Source organism: Phoca vitulina, unplaced genomic scaffold (assembly GCF_004348235.1).
Source record: "Phoca vitulina isolate PV1807 unplaced genomic scaffold, GSC_HSeal_1.0 scaffold8, whole genome shotgun sequence".
Lineage (NCBI taxonomy): Eukaryota > Metazoa > Chordata > Mammalia > Carnivora > Phocidae > Phoca > Phoca vitulina.
This window is the reverse complement of record NW_022589711.1, coordinates 33,408,565-33,431,480: the sequence shown is the minus strand read 5'-3', so window position 1 is coordinate 33,431,480 and position 22,916 is coordinate 33,408,565. Positions and strand designations below refer to the sequence as shown.

General features: G+C 36.7%; 1 protein-coding gene across 4 annotated transcripts in view; it reads right to left on the bottom strand.

Moving 5' to 3' along the window:
• The window catches only part of LOC116633800 (glutamate-rich protein 2-like), a 497,520-nt gene that overhangs the window by 274,374 nt on the left and 200,230 nt on the right, over positions 1-22,916 (bottom strand). The gene's annotated exons all lie outside the window — the stretch shown is intronic.

Below are 22,916 nucleotides of genomic sequence, written 5' to 3'. Positions count from 1 at the left end.
CAATGATAGGGAACACACTGTAAAAATTCAAATATGTTGAGTGTCCATTTACTGGCTATTTCTTAGATTGTCTCAGATTGTATTTTCTGAATGAGTAGCTATTCCAAAAGAAAAGAGAAAGGAAGGAAGGAAGGGAGGAGGGAGGAAGGGAAGAAAGAAAGGAGGGAAATAAGGAAAGAAAGAAAGAGGGCCAACCTTGTAAAATTGCATCAATATTTTGGACTGGTATCATAAGAAATAAGCAGAATTGGTTATTATGAAGAAATCAGAATAGAAATCCTGGATGCCATTTCTCTTTATACCTAGTATGGACAAAACAAATATATTCAGACATACAGACAGTTGGGCTGTGAGGACCATGGAAATTATCACCAGTTTATAGAGCCCCAGAAATGAAAACTAAATAAAAAGTGTGAGGTAGAGAGAAAGCAATGTAACCCCTGGAAAAGGAAAATAAGCCCTATGAGAACTGGCAAGAGCTAAAATTGTCATTGCAGGGAGTCAAGCAGACATTCATCTCTTTAATAAATATGTATTAAGCACTCCCTACATGCCAGAGACTGTTCTAATGTTAGGAATACAGAAGTGAACCCCACAAAGTCATTGTTCTTAGAAGCTTAATGTAATGGGGAAAGCCCAATGTAAACCAGGTCAATAAATAAATATACAATATGTTATTAGTCATTTTGGGGCCCCTGGGTGGCTCAGTCACTCAGGCGTCTGACTTTTGGTTTTGGCAAAGGTCATGATCTCAGGGTCGTGAGAGACTGGGTCCCACGCTGGGCTCCATGCTCAGTGTAGAGTCTGCTTGAGATTCTCTCCCTCTCCCTCTGCCCCTCCCCTGCTCATGCTCGCTCACATGTGTGCTCTCTCACTCTCTCTCAAATAAATAGATAAATAAAATCTTTTAAAAATATACATATATATTACTACTCATTTTAAGTGTTATGAAGAAAAATAGATTAGAGTAGTAACTATTCTAAGGCATATTCTAAGTGAAATAATTAAAAAGGTCTCTTTAAGGAAATTATATTGGAGATAGACCTAAATGAAATGAAGAAGGGACCTATGCAAAGATGCAGGGGAAGAGCATTTCAAAAAGAGGAAAGAGCAAATCTACACCCCTAAGGCAAGAAAGAGTGTAGTAGGAGACGACATCAAAGATGTAGACAGGGACAGATAATGGAGGCATCCGTCATTTATTTTTCCCACTACATGTGGGAATCAGGGAACCCATGGATTATATATGCTTCCAGCTGTCAACTTAACCCTTTCCTATTTTTGCCGCTTGATAAAGAAAAGAGTGCCTTAATTTGATCTCCCCTAAAAGAAGACCCTAAGATGAGGACTCAGCTTATTTGGGGGATGATCTCAGGCAACAGAAGTGAAAGCAGAAAGAAATGGGAAGAAGCCCAATAAAGTGTAGGTGACTGAGCAGTTACCACTGTGGGCAAATGAACTCAATCCCACCGAGGACCCTCTTAGGAACCGTGTAGACTGCACCTCAGGATTATCCACCCAAAGGACAAAATCTGGGACATTCATCTGTCCCCTTACTGACTGGGAGTTGTCACTCAGAGGTTAATGCCGCTTTCAGACCCTCTGCCTCAGCATTTTTAGAATGCCTTCTGTTTGGGGTAAGTGACTTACCGCACTTCACAAAAATTCCTGAGGTAGAGAAGTGGAGAAGGCAGCAGGAACTTGGAATGAGAAGTTGTCCGTGTGCAAAAGAGCCATCCACAACAGCCACAGCTGATGTCAGAGTTGGGCCAGGGGACAGGTTTCAGGGTTTCAAAAGAAATGGATGTGGAAGGGTCCCTGGGTGGCTCAGTCGGTTAAGCGTCTGCCTTCGGCTCAGGTCATGATCCCAGGGTCCTGGAATTGAGCCCCACATCGGGCTCCCTGCTCAGCGGGGAGTCTGCTTCTCCCTCTCCCTCTGCCCCTGCTCATGTGCTCTCTCTCTCGCTCACTCTTTCTCTCTCAAATAATTAAATGAAATCTTAAAAAAAAAAAAAAAAAAAAGAAATGGATATGGAATATCAGCTTCTCCTTAGGATCATCTGTCTATAAATACTTAACTTTCCATACTCTGCCTGTAATAGGTGAAAGATTCAATGAGTTAGACCCAGAAGGAAATGAGGGATTCACTTGAATTCTATTTTCTGGACACTTTTGCACAAGAAGACAGTAGCTGTACCACATCAGAAATGTTCCTTAATCAAACACATTTCGAAATATTGACTTAAAAAAGAGTTAAACAGAAATTATTAGTCTGGAATTTTTCCCATCTTTTATCATGGGAATATCTACAGTGAACATATAAAGTATGATATAGCATTTGATATTTTCCAAATCTATTTAAATACTGGTTACTTTTTCATAATAAACCAGAAACGTGTTTTGGAGAATCTACTTAAGGGAATATTCAATAGGGCCATACTGTCTAGTAAAATAATAAAATAGATCAACTTCCTTGCGATGTAAGTGGAAGGAAGTTCTAAGAGATTCCCAACTAAATTATTAGACTTGTTAAAAGTATTCTCTGGAAACATGGGCTTGAGATACATAACCGCCTAAGAGAAGATGCTTTCCTGCTTTCATGTTTAGGTTTGGTGTTAAGTGTGGAAAAGGGGTACATGGATGCTACTGCTTTACTCTTAGCCTTTCTTTTCTCTCCAACTTAGACTTTAACTCAACATCCTAGCTGATTGCCCCCAAATTTTGACCTTGCCAAAACCTCTTGAAGTGTGTGGGAATCAGAATGGCCTTTATTCCAAGAATCCAGTTCTCTTTACATCAGTTCTTAAATTAATGTAATAAGCTTTAAAATAATACAAAATGAAAAAGTGAGACAAAATTGTGAAAGACAGGAAAGCTCTACCAGAGAGTCTAAAGAGGACTTTGAAATGTGATTCAGCTTGGGAAATTGAAAATTAATACAATGAAGAGAAATTGAGCAAGATGTTAAGTTTCAAATGTCAGGAGAACCTTAGAGATCAGTAAAATTAAAGAGAAATGTATGTGACAGGAGAAACAGTTTACAGCATGGTACGAAAATTCTTTGACAAGGTTATTTTGACCACTCTTCAAGGAATAATAAAATGAGGAACGTTGGAATAACTGTGTACTCCATTTTAATGATCAAGCTAAAGCAAAAGTTGAAAGGTATGACTATGGGGAATAGTCAGATAGCTTAAGCCCACTTGTCCATAGACTATATTTGCAAATAACATCAGTTCTGGAAGACAGAATTACTTAAATTTGATGCAACTGAATTGAGCAACAAAATTCATTAGCAACCTAGAGCCTAATAACAAGGAGAAAAAAGCATAATAAAGCATGTTATCTGAAACCTGATCAAGGAACAGGTCAAGAAGAAACACTGGAAGTCTAAAAATAAAGGATAACTTCTGGAAACCTCTCAATGAGGATCAAGATTTTTTTAATGTTCTGCATAAATGAAAGCCTCTTTATGAGGACCACTGAGGACAAATCTCATCATCATTATTTCCTCTACCTGAAATACTGTTTCTTCCTAGGCACCCAGTGGGCCAGGATCTCTGGGGTTAGGTGCTGCCTTCTCAGCAGGGGTGAGCTTGGCTCCTCACTGCTCTCTGAGAAGTTTCTTCCCCTTGGCCACAGCACTTAACATATCACCTATTTTCTCATTAAACTGTTAACTACTTGAAGGCAGGCTCTATCACCTTTCACATTTTGCACACCTGGCAATCAACACAGAGTTAAGGATCTTAGTAGGAATTTTAATAAATGAGTAGAAATAGGATGAATGAACAATACAATCATTACCAGAATCAAAGTAGATACCTTCTCAAAATTCACTTTATTTAACTATGTTAGAGCTTAAATTAAAAAAAAAAAAATCTTTAATATTTCAATATCTGGTAATTAAGTTTTATAAAATCAGCTATTTCTTTTAATGGCCTTAGCTTTAGTAATAAAAAATTAATACCTCCTCTTCAGGGCTCTCACAGCTATTCCTGTGCTCACCTTTAGCCATCATCCACATGAGTTCTATTTCTTGATCCTGCTCTGTAAATTATAATACTAAAGTCTGAAGAAATACCTTCCTCTAATCGAAGCTAAAAACTCTGTTAGGCCACAAAACAGTGGTTTCACACTTCCCAATGTCTGCTATGCCTCTAGTGATACTTACTGCTTTTTTATTTAACATTATGTTTTAATATATTTTTGCCCCTCTTGACCTTCTATCAATTCTGAGGAGTAATAATACATAGAGGGAATTTTGGTCAAAACATAATTGAGACTGGTAACCCTGCCTTCAAATATCAGTCTTCCCCTCATTCCCAAATTGGATTCCCCACACCTAACCTATTTCCCTGAACTCTTCTTTAATCCCGCCTGGGAAAAATGGAAGGCCACTGTCTTGAAGTATTAGATGGTCTCAGCCCAAGACCCACCTTACTGCCAGAGGCCATCTTATCAGGGTCTGTCCTATTCAGCACCAGGAGCCCTCTGGCAAATGACACTGGAGTCAACATTGCCCAGACAATCCTGGATATGCACAAATTCTGAATGACTATACGGTTTAGATTCTAAATTCTCTCTATAGAAGTATTTTTGTCTTCTGGTTCAATTAGAAGCAGAATATGATAGGCAGAAAATACTCATCTGGTCTTTGAAACTTGGATTTAAAAAAATCATCTTCATCACAAATTAGAAATAGGATAAATTCGTTTTTCTATTGTGGTCTTCATTTCCCTTAAAATTAAGAATATCCATTTCTTTTGGATCAATCTTACAGAGTTCTCATGATAATCAAATAAAGTAACATAAAAAATAATAAGACTTGAAAACTTAAGATGCCAGCATAGTAAAGAGGGAGGATCATCAAACTTCAAGTCTGAAAAGACTAAGGTTTATAGTTTAGGGGGATGGAACTGAAACTGGGGCAAGCTTCCAACCCATTTGAGCCTCACCTATTAAAAGAGTGGCTTAAATGGTTTCCTCTTAGGGTTTCATGATGATTAAATGAGAAGCACTAGAAGCATCAGGCAAGGTTCCTAGAACACAGAATGCATCCACTAGCAGCTGATTCTTTACCCCTTCCTCCGAAACAAGTATACAATGTTAAATATATTTTTTATTATGTAGTATAACAAGAATATAAATATTAGTGCATATATTTTATTCTGATATATCATTTGAAATAATTATCCTTTCAGTTCATTCCTTTCTTTTAAATTCATGACTTCTTGGTCACATTCTCTGGGCAAAGCAGAAAACTTGATTTCTTTTTTAGTTTTTGTTTTTCTATAACACATTCTAAAAAAATTCCTTCTATTACTTCTTTTCAGTTTCTACACTGCCTTCAATTTCAGTGTTTTTCTTTGACCCATACATAGCACAAAGCCTACCTACATGATGCTTTAGAGACCGTACCTACAAATTCCCCAGAATCTCTTATCATAGCATTTATTAAAATTCCTCTCAGGTGCAAAGCACATTGGGGGTTTTTATTTATTTATTTATTTCACTCCCTTCATGAGAGCTTAATTTTTCTTATCTATAGATTCTTGATGTGCTAACAGTATAAGGAAGGCAAAATCTAGTGTTTTATTGAACAAGATTTCCTGAACCTGAAATGTGAAATTATTTTTGAGAAATACATTGTTTTCCTTCTTATAAAGATATTCAAGGTAGGGGTTGTGTTCTACACCCTTCTATGCAATAAGCAACTGGAAAATTTTTCTTTTTTTTAAGGTTCCAAAATAATAGCATAGACACATGCTGAGTTCTGTGAAAAAGAGTCATGGTATCCCTTTAATTTATTCTGTGGGTTTTGAAAATCCATTTTAAAACATTTATCACAATGTATGTGATTGTGTATTCAATATGTACAATGTGCTTTTCAAAAACATCTTCTTTGTTTCACAGCTAACCTTGCTGCTGGTCGTGCTTATCACACCAGGAAAATTCTTTTGTCTCTCCATACGAACTCTTTTCTTATCAACTTCAGTAACTATACATATCAAGGAGGTAAAACACCTTGAAAATAAGGTACTCAGCAGAAGGCTTGTATGCTTTCCAATTCTGCAATCTCTCTCAGTCTTTTTGAAAAGTTTCATTTAAATGTCTGTATTAATGATATTTACGTGTGGGCGTCTTTTTCAATTTCAGGGCAGCTGAATGAACTTCCTTAAAGGTACTAAAATTCAAGTGCAACTGAGTTAAGGACACTGGTAACTACAGTATGAATAGAATTTATGAAAAGGTTTTCACTCAGCTATAGCTTAAAATCTATAGTTTTGATGCAGGATGTTTTGTCATGGATATGTCCCTATTGTTGCAAGGAGAGCCAAAGGTCTCTATATTCCCATGCTGAAATGAACCAAATTCATTTTGTAACGTTAATGTAATGTTATATATACATATTACACATACACATTTCATAAACACTTAGTTCAAAATGCATGCATGGGCCATTTCTAATTATTATTACTAGATAAGAAATGTTTTATATTTATGTGTTAGACCTTCCAATCATGTTTATAGTCATTGGTATTGAACAGGAACTTTAACCAAGACTAGGCCTGAATAGAATGTTGATTGGACTTGTACAGATAAACTTACAGATTGGAAAGCAGATACAAGCCATATCTGTATGCCATAATTTCATGGAAGTTGGCAGTAATCCATGTAAGAATGTTTCCCAAGTTCCTGTGGAGTTAATGTTCTATTGCATTTCATATTTGAGGTTAACTTAAAATCATAATATGTTTTGAATATGCCAGTGCAAGAACAAAATGGTGGATTTCAAAGACAGGGGAATCAATTTACACAAGACAAATAAAACTTAATTCCAAAGTCATTAATATTTATTGTACTTTTTTTAAAAACTTATCTTCAGAGGCTTCACTGGACACCAGAAAGAGGCTCTAGGTCCATACAGAGATTTTTAGACCAAGAAAAAGGTCAGGGAGCCATGGTCTCTTTGAGTTTCTGTATTAGACATAAAATAAACTATTGTTAGTGGATTAGATATATTCCCAGGACACAGGACCACTTAGAATAACAGGGTTTACTGAATTTTTAAAAAAATGACTCAAAACTCCTATGATCAGTAACAAAAAGAACAGCATTACTTACAGTCATAAAATGTCCTCAGGGTATGTCAGTTGTTAATATTGTATTTTGAGCAAATATCATCCTTCTCAGGCACAATCTAATTGCAACTGACACCAGCCAAACGAATACCATGAAATGTCCCTCACTTTTTCCTTTTAATGGCACTTTCGATACTGTTTATCTTATAGCTATACAATAAACATCATAAAATAACTGGATCCTTAGGCCAAAAGTATCATCTAGGAAGATATATAGCACCACTTTATATGTATATACAATATATATATATATTTATCTTATATATGTATATATATTTATCTATTTATCTATATTTAGCACAGCCCAACAAAAACAAACATTATAGTCACGGTTTTCACTCTGTGGCAGATTCACTCAGTTAATCAGCACACTGGTAATAAGGCCCGTCGAAGATCACAGCCCTCTATTGCCTACTTCTTGCATACTAGCCTGCATCTTACAAGATAAAGCATCAGTGACAACACAGACCAACCTAGCAAAGGTTGACAGATCTCTCCCCAAAACATTTCACATAAACACACACCCTCACTCCACACACACACACACACACACACACTATAGTAGGTCAGTAGTTTTCTTTACTTTTTCTGACTCCATGTCTATAAAAAATCATTGACTTTAAACCAATGAAAATCTATATATTTGAGCAACAGGAGCTACAGCATATCAAAACAATGTACTGGACCTTTGAAGATAAAGTGAATTAAATCCAGCTCAGTTGTGTTGACATTTTTACCTTAGGTTGTACCTTCTATTTGTTATTAAAAACACAAGCTCTGGGGTGTCTGGGTGGCTCAGATGGTTAAGCATCAGCCTTCAGCACAGGTCATGATCTCCAGGTCCTGGGATAGAGCCCCTGCATTAGGCTCCCTGCTCAGCAGGGAGTCTGCTTGTCCCTCTCCCTCTGCCTCTTCCCCAGCTCATGCTTGCTTGCTCTCTCTTTCTCTCTCTCAAGTGAATATATAAAATCCTTAAATTAATTAATTAATTAAAAAAAACAAGCTCTCAGGATCTGTCAACTAGTTTTTCTTTTCTTTTTTCTTTTTTTTTTAAGATTTATTTGAGAGAGAGACAGAGATAGCGAGAGAGAGCATGAGCGGGGAGGAGAGGGAGAAGCAGGTTCTCTGCTGAGCAGGAAGCCCGACATGGGGCTCGATCCCAGGACCCCAGGATCATGCCCTTAGCCGAAGACAGACACTTAACCAACTGAGCCACCCAGGCACCCCAGTCAACTAGTTTTTCTAATAGTGAAATAATTTTGTTTTAGTAAACAGGCCAACTATTGCTTTTGTAGGGGAAAGGGAAAACAATGCAATTGTAATAAAGTAATATTTGAGTTCATTTAGAAGCTAGAAAATATGTTTATATTAATCCCATCCCATATATTGGAACTCAGGTTTTGTTTTTTTAAAATGAAAATTAATTTTTCTAATCATACATTAATGCAAACTGTGAATTATATGATTTGGTTTTTAAAGAATAAAATGAAAATAAATGGAAGTCCGCTTCTACTCAAGCAAGTACTGACATTCTGACAAACTGAAGCAAGACTAGCCTTCAAATCAGTGCACTAGATGGCTATGGGGTGTACTTCCAAAGAGTTCATCAGGATTTCTCTTCAGACTTTCCTAGCAAAGGACAACCACCCTTGTTTAGTATCCATTCATTACAAGAAATCTAGAAAGAATAAAACCAAGTGTTGAGGATTTTTAAACATACTTTTCAACTTGCTGTTTAAGAACTTTCATCTATCCATCCAGGAAGCATTATTCTACCTCATCTATATTTCATACGCTTATAAACTTCCTTTAGTTTTCTCAAATGCTTTTCAACAAGCTCAGAAACATTTCACTGTGAGATGATGTTTCTCTTCTGAGATGTATCACTTCTCTATCATTTCTGTCTTATTCTGGGTTTGCCTCTTTCCCATGGTGAATATTTGAAATATCACTAAGAAATTCACGTAGCTAAATATAAAATAAGATTTCCAGATGCCTAGGTGGCTCATTCGGTTAAGTGTCTGCCTTTGGTTCAGGTCATGATCCCAGGGTCCTGGGATCAAGTCCCGCGTCAGGCTCCTTGCTCAGTGGGGAGGCTGCTTCTCCCTCTGCCTGCCACTCCCCCCTGCTTGTGCTCTCTCCCTCTGACAAATAAATAAAATCTTAAAAATTAATAAATAAATAAGATTTCTATTAATAACAGGATATTTATTAAGGGATCAGCAAAACAAAGAGCCTTCTTGATAAAGGTTATCAAAATTTCATTCAAAATGCATATGGAAAAAAAAAGTTTGGAGATGAGACACAAGGACGTAAGAAGAGTTGAGCAACAGTCACCAAGAAAATGATTGTTAAAGAACATGAACAAGCCAAGTTTCACTAACCATAAGGTCTCAACTGGACCACCAATGAATAATTATCTTAGATCATTTTTTCTCCTAAATTACAGTGATCTGCCATGTCATCAAATAAATTCCCTCCACCATCCAATAAGGAAGCTGGCTTGCCTATGTGCTCCCCTAACTTAAACGGGCTACCTTTCCCCAACCCTTATTGAAAAGAAAAATCTGTTGAGAAAATATTTACACAAAGTTAGAGGAACACCTACTTACACCATCATTGTTTTTTCAGTCATGAATACATACAAATATATACACAAATAATAAAAATTTGTAAGATCTTTAAAGGGTATCAGTAGTTTCAAAGGACATATAAAATAATGGATCCCAGGGGCGCCTGGGTGGCTTAGTCGTTAAGCGTCTGCCTTCGGCTCAGGTCATGGTTCCAGGGTGCTGGGATCGAGCCCCGCATCGGGCTCCTCGCTCTGCGGGAAGCCTGCTTCTCCCTCTCCCACTCCCCCTGCTTGTGTTCCCGCTCTCGCTGTATCTATCTCTGTCAAATGAATAAAAAAAATCTTAAAAAAAAAAAAAAAATGGATCCCAATAGAAAAATTGTAATCACTTTGAATAATATCTTAAATTATTATCTCAAGTGACAAAGAAAAAGAATATTCAGAAAATTATCTGCAATCATTATGAGATTTTACAAATATGGAGTAGTGATAGAAAGGGAACATGGCTAAAAATCAGGTGTGTGATTTTAAGGATAAATGAGAAGATGATAAAGTAAAAACAGACAGGGGTGCCTGGGTGGCTCAGTCGTTAAGCGTCTGCCTTCGGCTCAGGTCATGATCCCAGGGTCCTGGGATCGAGCCCCGCATCGGACTCCCTGCTCAGCGGGGAGCCTGCTTCTCCCTCCCCCAATCCCCCTGCTTGTGTTCCCTCTCTCGCTGTGTCTCTCTCTGTCAAATAAATAAATAAAATCTTAAAAAAAAAAAAGTAAAAACAGAAAATTTGAGAAAAAAATTATGAAGGATCCAGAAAGTCTGACAGTCATCTAAAAATATTTTCAAAGAAGAAAGCAGAAACAATGAAGGGACCAATCAGACTACAACAAAATATTCCCCTAATTTGAAAAAGTTTCAGATTGAAAAGACTTGGTGGATTTGTGAGAAAAAAGACTAACTCCTAGACACAACACTGTGAATTCTAAGGAAAAATAGAAAATTCTAAAAGCATCTACAAAGAAATGAAAGTTCCCTAAATAAGAGGACATGTTCACCAAATACAACCAAACCACTTGAGTGAAAATCATATACTGACAAAGATTTTCTCAACAAAAAGAGGGTGAAAAAATATCTTCAAATCCTTGGTGGAAAATGTTTGGAATATTATTCTCTATCAAACTGACAAGAAAATGTGAGACCGATATAGAATTAGTTTTATGCCAGAATTCAGAAAAGTACCATCCATGCACCATATATGACCCAGAAGGCTAGCAGGAAACTGAACAAAAAATAAGAGAGTTCATTCAACATTAACATTTAGAAAGGTCTTTCCCCAAAATGTGAATTTTTAATTCCTTAGGATCATATTTTCTATGAGTCCATTCAGACTCTTGACATAGCACAAAATATTTAGAAAACTATATTGTAAATGCTGCCTCCTAGCATTTGATTTTTTTGGAATCAGTCTAACAGAGCATGAAAGACTTAATGTTAAAGAACAGAATAAAATGCTATAAAGTTTGGCAACACAAAAATGGTAATATAACTAACAAAAATTGAGGAAAAATTAAGAATTGAAAGAAAAGAATGTGCACAATTTCTTATTTTTTATCATGGAGATTCATAAGGCACTGTATTAATTTAACAAGTCTGTAAATCATATATCAAATGAATATAGTACTTGAAATTTGAGGGGCAATTTAAAGAAAATCAGTTAACAGTGGTTTCCTTTGGAGAGTGAGTTGGCTAGGGATGGATATTGGGGAGCAAAGAAGTCAACTACATTTTATATTTTATTTAATCCACTATATAGTGTGAAATTTTTAACTAAGGAAATGAATCAATTCTATAATTAAAAGTTTAATAAAAAACATATAAAAATAGTTCCTGACATTTCTTAAGTAGTTAAAAAATAAAGTATAATTTTGCTTAAGCATAACAAAAGCCATAACCTCAGAAATGCCTTAAGATCATTAATGTGTTGAATGTGAGCTTTGAATGAACAAAACCATTTAAAACTCAAGGGTCAAAAACACTAGTAACATTACTGGAAGTCTAGATGTTGTCATTCTTTCTTTCATCATTGTTATTATCACCTGGACCAGGTTCAGAGGAGGGGTACTTAGTAAAACCAGAAACTGTAATCTTTGACCAAACGTAGAGCCTGATTAAGCCCAGAAATGCCCACTCCATTAGCTTACTTTGAGGTGCCACCAGTAATCTCTCCCTCTAGCCACAGTGATTATGTAGAATGCAAGATATACGATACCTCCTCTTTTTTTTTTTTTTAAGATTTTATTTATTTGAGAGAGCTCAGGAGAGAGTGCAAGTGGGAGGAGGGAGAGGGACAAGCAGACTCCAGGCCGAGCACAGAGCCTGATGCAGGCCTCGATCTCAGGACCCTGAGATCATGACCTGAGCTGAAATCAAGAGTCCAATGCTTAACCAACTGAGCCACCCAGGTGGCCCTCTATCTCCTCATTTATCTACTGAATGTCATGCAAAGGGGGAAAAAAAAACAAGTGTCAGCAGGGAGTAACCTTCACAGTAGTTTCAACTGTATAAGAACCTTCATGCTAGCTGGTGTTAAATATGTCGATGTTCCTGTCCTCACAGGAAGTGTTATTTTTTAGGGAAAAGAGGTATTTGAAGTCAGACAGCCTTGGGTCTGAATTACAACCTTACCTTGTGGAGCTAAGAATATCTCGATTAAGAAAATGCTTCAAGATAACACTGTTCTTGACTTCAGTTTCTTCATTTGTAAATGCAGATAACAAAAGCAACCACTCAAGGTTGTTAAGAGTTGTAAATAAATACACTCTTACCTAGGATCTCCTATAATCCTTTATATGGTTTAGAATGAGCAGGTAAAAAGAATAATTAATGTGAACATTTTCACTGTCATCACTAAACCTAAATACAATCCAAGGCACGGACAAATAGTAGCAATTCCTTTCTTGAGAAATCATTAGAAACTGTTAAATTCAGATTTTAAACTGCAGTGCCACTCATATGAATTAGAGGCTTATGAACAACTATTTATCGTAGATCAGGTTTTAAAGAATCACATATAAAGGTTCAAAAAAAGTACCTAAAATCATTTATCATCTGAGATCTTCCTAAGTCAGTGAAGAACTGCCCATTGGGTGACAACAGATCCCGGGTTTTTTTTACTGTGACTTTCTTTTAAAGCTTCATACTAGGGAATCTGTTAGATTGTCTCTTCTGTCAGAGTGACATGACTGTTAACTTTCATATTTGATTTTTCAAGATGCTAAAGATCTTATTGGAGGTAATTTTGTTACAAGAGATTATTACTCAGACCCAAAAAAGAATGAGATCTTGGCCACTTGTGACAACATACCTGGACGTAGAGGGTGTTATGCTAAGTGAAATAAGTAAGGCAGAGAAGTACAAATACGATTTCACTGATATGTGGAATATAAAAAACAAATGGATAAACAAAAGCAGAATCAGACTTACAAATACAGAGAACAATCTAAATATTAGGGGTACTTTTTCATTCAAGTTTTTATCATTAATTACCTATTCTTACATGAGGGTTTTTTTTAAATGTGGACATTTAAAGGTCTCGAGTTTGCTCATCCAGTGAAGTCTGTGCAAGACAATAAACATATATATGTACATATATATACACACATATGTGTATGTGTGCACACATGCATATGTATAAATATTTTAAATGGTGTTTTAGAAGTACTTTGTCTACCTAAGCTTTGACAATTTGAAAAATACTAAGGTACTAGGACTTTAAAAAAAAAGTTTACTTTCATTTTAGAATGCAAAGTTGATTTTAAGGAAACAAGGAAAGCTTTTAAAATATTTTTGCTAAAATATTTTGCAGCTGCCAGAAGGGAGGAAGGTGAGGGGGATGGGCAAGTGGGACACACAGGCTTCCAGTTATGGAATGAATAAATCACAAGAATAAAAGGTACAACATAAGGGAATATAAATATAGTCAAGGGTATTATAATAGGGTTTACACTGACAGATGGTAGTTACACTTGGGGTGACAAAGAATAACATACAGAGATGTTGAATCACTATGTTGTGTACCTGAAACTGATGTAACATTGTATGTCAACTTCAATTTAAAAAAAAGGTAGTTCCCTATAGAAAGAGTCAGACTTTACAAATGCCCTGGCATAAAAAGGTGTGGCATCCAAATCGAGCTTTTTCTTCTCTCTTACATTCCTTTATTATTATAACTCAATTCCTTTTTTGACCACATGCATCAACAAGTGCACAGATCTGTTCCACTAGTGATCTGGCTCTAGGAAAAAGCCTACACTTAAGGAGAAGATATGATTCAGCATTTCCCCCAATAAAAAACTGAGCTATTTATAAACTTTAACTAGTTTTCACATTTTCAGTGAACAGAATAATATGCATGTTGACATCTAGTTTTATAAATTGGTTTTCCCAATTATTATTTGAGGGATTTATGGTAAATGAGCTGAAGGATATGCACGATTTAACACATCCTAGCTTTCTTTTATTCCATGTTGTTTATAGCCTCTGTGCTTACAGGTCACTTTTACTTGAGGCTCATCTGCAACTACGTGCTTGCTCCCCTCCACCTCTTCCTTGTAATTCAGTATCCGTTCAAGTTCCACCCTGTTCAGTTCATTGAGTGTCTGATGAAGAACATGTCCTCATTCATTTTTCTGAAGGTCTAAGAGAGATTGGGACATTGTTTTTCCAAGAACAATAATATCAGAATGATTTCTCTACTTCTCCATGCTCAGATTATTTCAGAGAAACCATTATTTTATTTGGTTTTGCTTCCTGGAACTTCCTTTAGCACAGACTGTCTCCCCAACTCAAAGTTTTTAATTATTTACAGTGATAAGTGTTTCTAAGTAGGATTAATGTACCAGCACTCAGTCAATTCCCCAGCTCCCCAAGGAAACTCTCCTCCTTATATATTGTACTTCGCTTTACAGACTATAAAGTATCTGTAGTTAATTATACTTGGCTCCTCAACTTTTTGCTGTTATCTTTTTTTTTTCTTGTTTATGTTGGGTAATGAGGATATGAGCTTTTCTTAATGTTACTGAAATGCACTCTTCTTTACTACTTGATTGACTTGTTGGAAGGGAGTCTGAGGAGCCCTCAACTGAGGCAGCCAATCTACTGGAAAAAACAGACCTTCTGTACAATAAGCTCATCATCTTTCAATCTTGTGTACCTTTTTGCATTCTGCACACTCTTTCCAAAATGGACAAAATGATTGTCTATTCAATGCGGCATGTGGATGAGCTGCCTTAATTGCATTTCACACTTTCTTCATACATTTTTTTAGAAATGCTAAAATATAAAGAATTTAACAAATTTCCAAAAAAAAAAAAAAAAAGCCTCCCTTCCTATTCCCAATGTTCTACTTTCTTGAGCTTTCAATCAAGACCTGAAAGTTCTCTCGCAATCCTCCCCTCAAGCTAGAACAAAAGCCTGGAAAGTCACTCTGCTTCTGCTCCTTTCCCCACATTGTTCTCTTCCCGTATTGCACTTTTGTCCTCTGCCAACCAACCCTACATCTGAATCCACCAAACAAGTCTTTCTTCCTTTTTTTTTTTTTTTTTTGAGAGGGGTGGGAGAAGCAGAGGGAGAGAGAGAATCTCAAGCGGGCTCCAAGCCCAGCACGGAGCCTGACATGGGGCTCAATCTCATGACCCTGAGATCATGACCTGAGCCAAAATCAAGAGTCGGAAGCTTAATCAACTGAGCTACCCAGGTGTCCCACACCAAATAAGTCTTTCTATATTGATTCCGTATTATCTTCATCATTCTTCTGCCTCCCAAGATATTTCTCCCCATCTTCCTAATATAATTTGTGCTCCATTGTCCACTGCTTAAGAAGTGTTTTGACCTTATGTTAAACTCTGTTTCAATGAGACAAAACTGTATTTGTTTTTATTCACACATGTCAATATGTAAAATAGCTGGCACATCATCAAAAAAATATTAAACTTGGTTCAGAGCACTTGGGTTCAACTCTTAACTCTGCTACTAGCTAATGATAAAAAATTTGCAAAATTACTCAATTTTTAAGCCTCTGTTTTCTGACCTCCAGATTAGAGGTAATATTTGTTTCACATGACTGAAGTCAAATGAGAATATGTGAAAAATCCTTGCAATTTGCCCAGAATAAAGTAAATATCCAGTGAATACTTACTCATTCTGAACCAGCACTGTGCCTCTTTTCATGCTGAGTATCTATCTCTTTCAGTCCAAGTTATAATAATTCCATTAAAAAAATGTGAGTACAAGTTATAATCCATTCTATTAGAGGATCATCACACTTTCAAATTTCTTTGAGCTTACACCCTCTCTCCCTTGGACTAAGGGTCAGTGTGTTCTGGAGCAATGGAAGTAAGGTTCTTAAAAAGCCTTCTTTTATAAGAGTCTAAGAAGCATATCTTTAAAATTTGTTGAAAGAATGATGTTTTCTGTATACAGATTACCTGTACAGAACTTTTCTGTGTACTTTTAGTATGAGTACGGATTTCTTTCCTACTAGAATGAATTAGTTTATACACTCATCCTATCATTCAGAGACTTCTTTGGCACTGAACCCGGATTATGGTCCCATTTTAGGCACTGATGAACATTCAAAATGGAACAGACGATGGTCCCTGTGCTTAAGGAATTTATGCTCCAGTATAGGGGTCAGCAAATTTCCCCTAAAAGGGCTAGATAGTAAATAGTTTAGGCTTATGGACCATACAGTCCCTGTGGCAACTACACAGCTCTGCCATCACCATGTGACAGCAGCCATTAGTAATACATAGACCAATGGGCATGCCTGTGTTTCAGTTAAACTTCACTTGCAAAACCAAGTGGCAGGCAGCTGGCCCATTCCTCTAGTTTACTAATTACTATTCTAAAATATACAACCAAACAATGACTGTTGCTTTCATTGTTTAAATAACATATTTGATTTTTGAAGAATGTGGAGATGAACTTACTCTCAAGTATCAATCTCAAGAAACATCCACAAGAAGCTAAGGCAGTTATGATTAAGTATAAGAGTAGAGCAGGAAATAAAATTGAGAGAATGGAGGAATAATATCCCAATGTATAAAGTATATTCTAAATTTTGGTGGAGTACTTAACTTCAAATATTTCTTTTTAAAAAATGAGGTATGGGGGCACCTGGGTGGCTCAGTCGTTAAGCGTCTGCCTTCGGCTCAGGTCATGATCCCGGGGTCCTGGGATCGAGCCCCGCGTCAGGCTCCCTGCTCGGCGGGGAGCCTGCTTCTCCCTCTGCCACTCCCCCTGCTTGTGTTCCCTCTCTCCCTGTGACTCTCTCTGTCAAATAAATAAATAAAATCTTTAAAAAATGAGATATGTACACACACACACACACACACACACACACACACACACACACACCCCAATGGAATACTACTCAGCCATAAAGAAGAATAAAATCATGCCTTTTGTGACATGGATGGACCTAGAGCATATTATGCTACATGAAATAAGACAGAGAAAGACAAATACTGCATGATTTCACTTTTACATGGAACCTACAAAGGAAAACAAACAAACAAACAAAACAGAACAGAAATAGACTCATAGATACAGGGAAACAACTGTTGGTTACCAGAGAGGAGTGAGTGAGTGAAACAGGTGAAGGGGATTAAAAGGTGCAAACTTCCAGTTATAAAATAAATAAGTCACAGGGATATAATGTACAGCATAGGGAATATAGTCAATAAAATAATAACTTTGTATGGTGACAGATAGTAACTAGACTTATCATGGGCATCATTTCATAATGTATAAAAATACTGAATCCCTATGATGTATATCTGAAACTAATATGATATCTACTGTATGTCAGTGACATTTCAATAAAGAGATTTCTTTCTTCACGCCCCACCCCCACCCCACACTCTCTCTCTATCTCTGTCTCTCATAGCTCTACAGTGCTTGAGGTGAACATCTGGTATATCCGACCCTTGACTCAGGTATAAAACTTGTGAATTAATTCTTCACATTTTATTTGGAAACACCCTGAATGAAAAGATGGCTATAGTGTCATGATTCTTAGAAGCCTCTTTGCCTGACTGAGAGTCCATATGGACCTGCCTCAAATATTTTTGAAATCTTAACAAAGGATCTCTTAGCAGCACCCTTGAGATCTTGACCCTAAAATCATGTTTCACTGGCAAAAGCCTGGATTTGACATTTTCCCTGAAGGCTATTTCATTCTTTGAAAATCTTTTTCCATGAGAGACTAGTGGCAAGAAACAGTGTCATTTGTGAACCCAGCAAAACTTGACTCAAAAATGTTTCTCTATTCAAATTCTATTTGAAAACTAAGCAATTTCTTCTTTAGTTTTATCTATATCTATATCTATATCTATCTATATCTATATATATATCTTTTTCTATATATATATATCAATAACTTATGACATGTAGCTTAAATAACAAGGTGGTACTTTCAACATTCTTTCTAAAAATTCCCTCTGAAAATTTCCTTCCGCAAATCCACATGTATTTTTTCTATTTTCCACATTACCACAAATTGTGGTCCTAAGTTACTGCCAAACTTTCTTTCACTACATAACACAGTTCACCTTTTCTCCAGCCTCTGGTAAGTTTTCTTTCCTGTCCTTCCAACTGTCAACTAGCAACCTCCTTGAGACCACTGCAGATTCAGCCTTACCAAATTCAGAGCCAACATCACGTATTTTAGGTTCTCCTTAAAGCATCACCCTACTTCTGGTACCAAATTCTCTTCCTGTTAGCTACTGAGGCATAAAAAGCACCCCAAAATTCAGTGGTTTAAAACATCATTTATGCTAATTATATCTCAATAATAAAAGTGGGAAAAAAACAACATTTTTTCATCTCTGATGGTGTATAGACTGATATGACTCAACCAGACAAGTCTGCTCCACTGACTTTAGGTTAGTTGAATCATCCAGAGGCTCAACTGGGCTTGAATACCCAAGACCGTTTATTCACACAGCTAGTAGTTTATGCTGGCTATTGGCTAAAAGTTCATCTTGGACAGTCAACCAGAATGCCTACATATTGTCTCTCCTTTTCCTTGATTCTCTCACAGCACATTAGCTGTATTACAAGAGGAAATATTCTAAGATGTTTTAACTGGTCAAGAAGCAAAAGCTTTCAGCACTCTTAGAGACTAGGCACAGAAGTGGAAGGATGTCACATCTGCCATCTTATATTGGTTAAAGCAGTCTCAAAGCCTGCACAGATTTAATGGATGGGGAGATAAACTCCCTCACTTTATGTGCAGTGAGAAAAAATTGGGGGCCATCTTAATTTAACCATATGTCAGGTCTTGCTTTTCAGATACTGGAGATACAAAAGTAAACAAAGAAAGTCCTTGCTTTCTGCGAGCTTACAGTTTAATTAGGGATACAGAAAAATACATATAAATAAATTAAAACATATAATAAGTTAGATAGGATAAGTCTTATGGTAAAAATAACTGACTGTGTATGAGGGCTTTAATATTTTTTATTAAGTTTTTTATTTTAATTCCAGTATAGTTAATATACAGTGTTAAATTACTTTCAGGTGTACAATACAGTCATTATTCAACAATTCTGTACATTACTCAGTGCTCATCATGATAAGTGTACTCTTAATCCTCCCCTCCTATTTCGTCCATCACCCCACCCACCTCCCCTCTGGTAATCATCAGTTTGTTCTCTATAGTTAAGAATCTGTTTCTTGGTTTGTCTCTCTCTCTTTTTCCTTTGCTCATTTGTTTTGTTTCTTAAATTCCACATATGAGTGAAATCATGTGGTATTTGTTTTTCTCTGACTGACTTATTTCATTTAGCAAAATACTCTCTAGATCCATCCACGTTGCTGCAAATGGCAAGATTTCATTCTTTTTTATGGCTGAGTAATATTCCTGTGTGTGTGCACATGTGTATGCACATATATATCTCACATCTTCTTTATCCATTCATCTAGCGATAGACACTTGGACTGCTTCCATAATTTGGTTATTATAAATAATGCTGCAATAAACATAGGTGTGCATATATCTTTTTGAATTAGTGTTTTTGTATTCCTTGGGTAATACCCAGTAGTCCAATTACTGGATCATAGGTAGTTATATTTTTAATTTTTTGAGGAATGAGGGCTCTAATATTTAATACAGTTCCAGGAAGATCATAAGGAGGTATTTTATTTGAATAAAGACCTAGTGAGATCACTAACATCACCAAGATGGCAACAGAGGCCATTCTGGCTTCACTCCCCCTCACAAAAAGAGCTAACATTTATTCAAGAACAAGATGCCACTGAGGGAATCTTAGAACATGGGGGTAAGACTGAAGCCATCTCCTGTACCTCAGAGACCAAGATAGACTGCATTAGAAGGGTAGGAGAAGCATCTACAAATTGACCCCATTGACCTTCCCCCAGGACAGCACAGCACCATGCATAGAGGTCTCCCCGGGGCTTCTGGATCCTCCAGTGGGAAAAGAAAGCCTAGAGGGGACAACCAGCCCCCCACCTCAGTACTGTGGGTCAAGTTGCAGGAGCCCCTACTCTAATCACACACCACAGGGAATGCAGGGAAATCTGCAGGGCATAGCCACTGAGAATCTCACTGTGATGAAGAAGTGGGGAAGGGCTTGCAACAACCAGCATGCAGATCTTGGTAGACCAAGTTCATACATGCAGTGCCCCAGTAGTAATCCCAACTAGTGGCTTTGCTCATCTGCAGAACCAAGTTAGAGGGCACACACTGACCATGGAACTTGGTGGGGTGCACATCTGTATTAACTGAGAACCTGAAATGAGCAGTTTTGCCAGCCCTAGGGCCTGGTTTGCCCACACTCGGGCAAGGTGTTGAGTCACAGCCCTGCCTGCTGTGGAAAATGCCTTCTAGTCCCACCTGACAAAAAGGGCTGTTGACAACTTCTAGAAGCTGCGCAGATCAAGCCAAGAGGCAGGCAGGCAGAGCAGAATGCCCCCAGAGCAGAGCCAGTACCAGTTATGGAGGCTTCCCATGATACACACAGGCAAAGAGATAAATTCATAGTCAAGGCTGAGGGTAGCTTCCAGCTGTCCTTCAGAAACAAAGGAGGGGGGCGCCTGGGTGGCTCAGTTGGTTAAGCGACTGCCTTCGGCTCAGGTCATGATCCTGGAGTCCCTGGATCGAGTCCCGCATTGGGCTCCCTGCTCAGCAGGGAGTCTGCTTCTCCCTCTGACCCTCCCCCCTCTCATGTGCTTGCTCTCTCTCATTCTCTCTCTCTCAAATAAATAAATAAAAAATCTTTAAAAAAATAAAAAAAAAAAAAAAAAAAAGAAACAAAGGAGGGATAAGGACTTTACTGAACAAACAAGAGCTGAGGAAGTTCATTACCACCAGACCTGCCTTATAAAAAATGCTAAAGGAGTCCTTTTAATGGAAGTAAAAACAATAATTAACATAAAAACACAAAAAGATAGCATAAATCTCACTGGTAATGGTAAACATATAGTCATAGTTAGATTCTACAATATGATAATAGTGCTGTATAAACCACATCTCCAGTTTAAAAGTTGTAAAAAAGAAAAAAAAAAGAACATAGCAAAAATAACCCATAATACAATAATCTGTTACTAGTTACACAATATAAAAAACATGCAAACTGTAAGAGTAATAACCCGAAATGTGAGGGGAAGAAAAAGAAAAAGTGTAAAGTATACAAATTCTACTGAAGTTACATTGTAATCATTTTAAAATAGAGTGTTATCAGATATTTTATGCAAGCCTCATAGTAACCGCAAGGGAAAATCTGGTAGTAATTACACAGAAGAACATGACAAAGAAGTCAAAGCATATAGATACTAAAAGACATCAACACACACCCCCCCCACACACACACAAAGACAGCAAGAAAAGAACAAAGGAATAATAAATCTACAAAACAGAAAACAATTGACAAAATGACAATAGTAAATCCTTACCTATCAATAATTACTTTAAACAAAAACAGATCAAATTCCCCAATCAAAAAACAAAGAATGGCTGAATGGATATAAAACAAGTTCCAACAATATACTGCCCTCAAGAGACTCACTTTAGCCTTGAAGACACACATAGACTGAGAGGGAAGGAATGGAAAAAGACATTTCAAACAAATGGGGAAAAAAACAACAACAGGGTAACTATACCTATATCAGACAAAATAACCTTTAAACTAAAAATGATAAAAAGAGGCTAAGAAGGTTATTATATACTGATGAAGGGGTCAATTCATCAAGAAGATATAACAATTATAAATATTTATGGGCCCAATATCAGAGCACCTTAAAATATAAAGCAAAAACTAATGGAGCAAAAAGGAGAAACACACATAGCACAATAATAGCTGGGGACATTAGTTCCACACTCTCAACAATGGATATATCACCCAGACAGAGAGTCAATAGGAAACAGAATATTTGAATAACACTATAGACCAAATGGACCTAACAGACATATATAGAACATTCTATCCAAAACAGCAGATTACACATTCTTCTCAAGTGCACATGGAAGATTTTTAGGATTGACAATATGTTATGTTCAAAACAAGTCTTAGCAAACTGAAGAAGACTGAAATCATACCAAGTATCTTCGACCACCACGGCATAAAACTAGAAATCAATAACTAGAGGAAAACTGGACTTTCCTGAACAACCAATGGATCAAAGAAATTAAAGAGGAAATAAAAGATGTTTCTTGAGACAAAAAAGAAAACAAAATATATCAGAACTTATGGAACACAGCAAAAGCAGTCCTAATAGGAAAGTTCATAGCAATAAATTCCTACATTAAGAGGCAGTGAAGATCCCGAATAAAAAACTTAACTCTACATCTTAAGAAGCTATAAAAAGAACAACCTGAGCCCAAAGTTAGCAGGAGAAAGGAAATAGTAAAGATTAGAGCAGAAATAAATGAAATAAATAACAGAAAAACAAGAGAAAAGAGTAACCAAACTGAGTTGGTTCTTTGAAAAGAAACAAAATTGGCAAACACTTAACTACACTAACCAAGAAAAAAAGGGGACCCAACTTAACAAAATTATCAATGAAAAAGGAGCCCTTACAACTGATACCACAGAAATTCAATACCAGCTTCTAAGAGGTTACTATGAACAACTACCTTGAACAACAAACTGGACAACCTAGAAGAAATGGAAAATTCTTAGAAA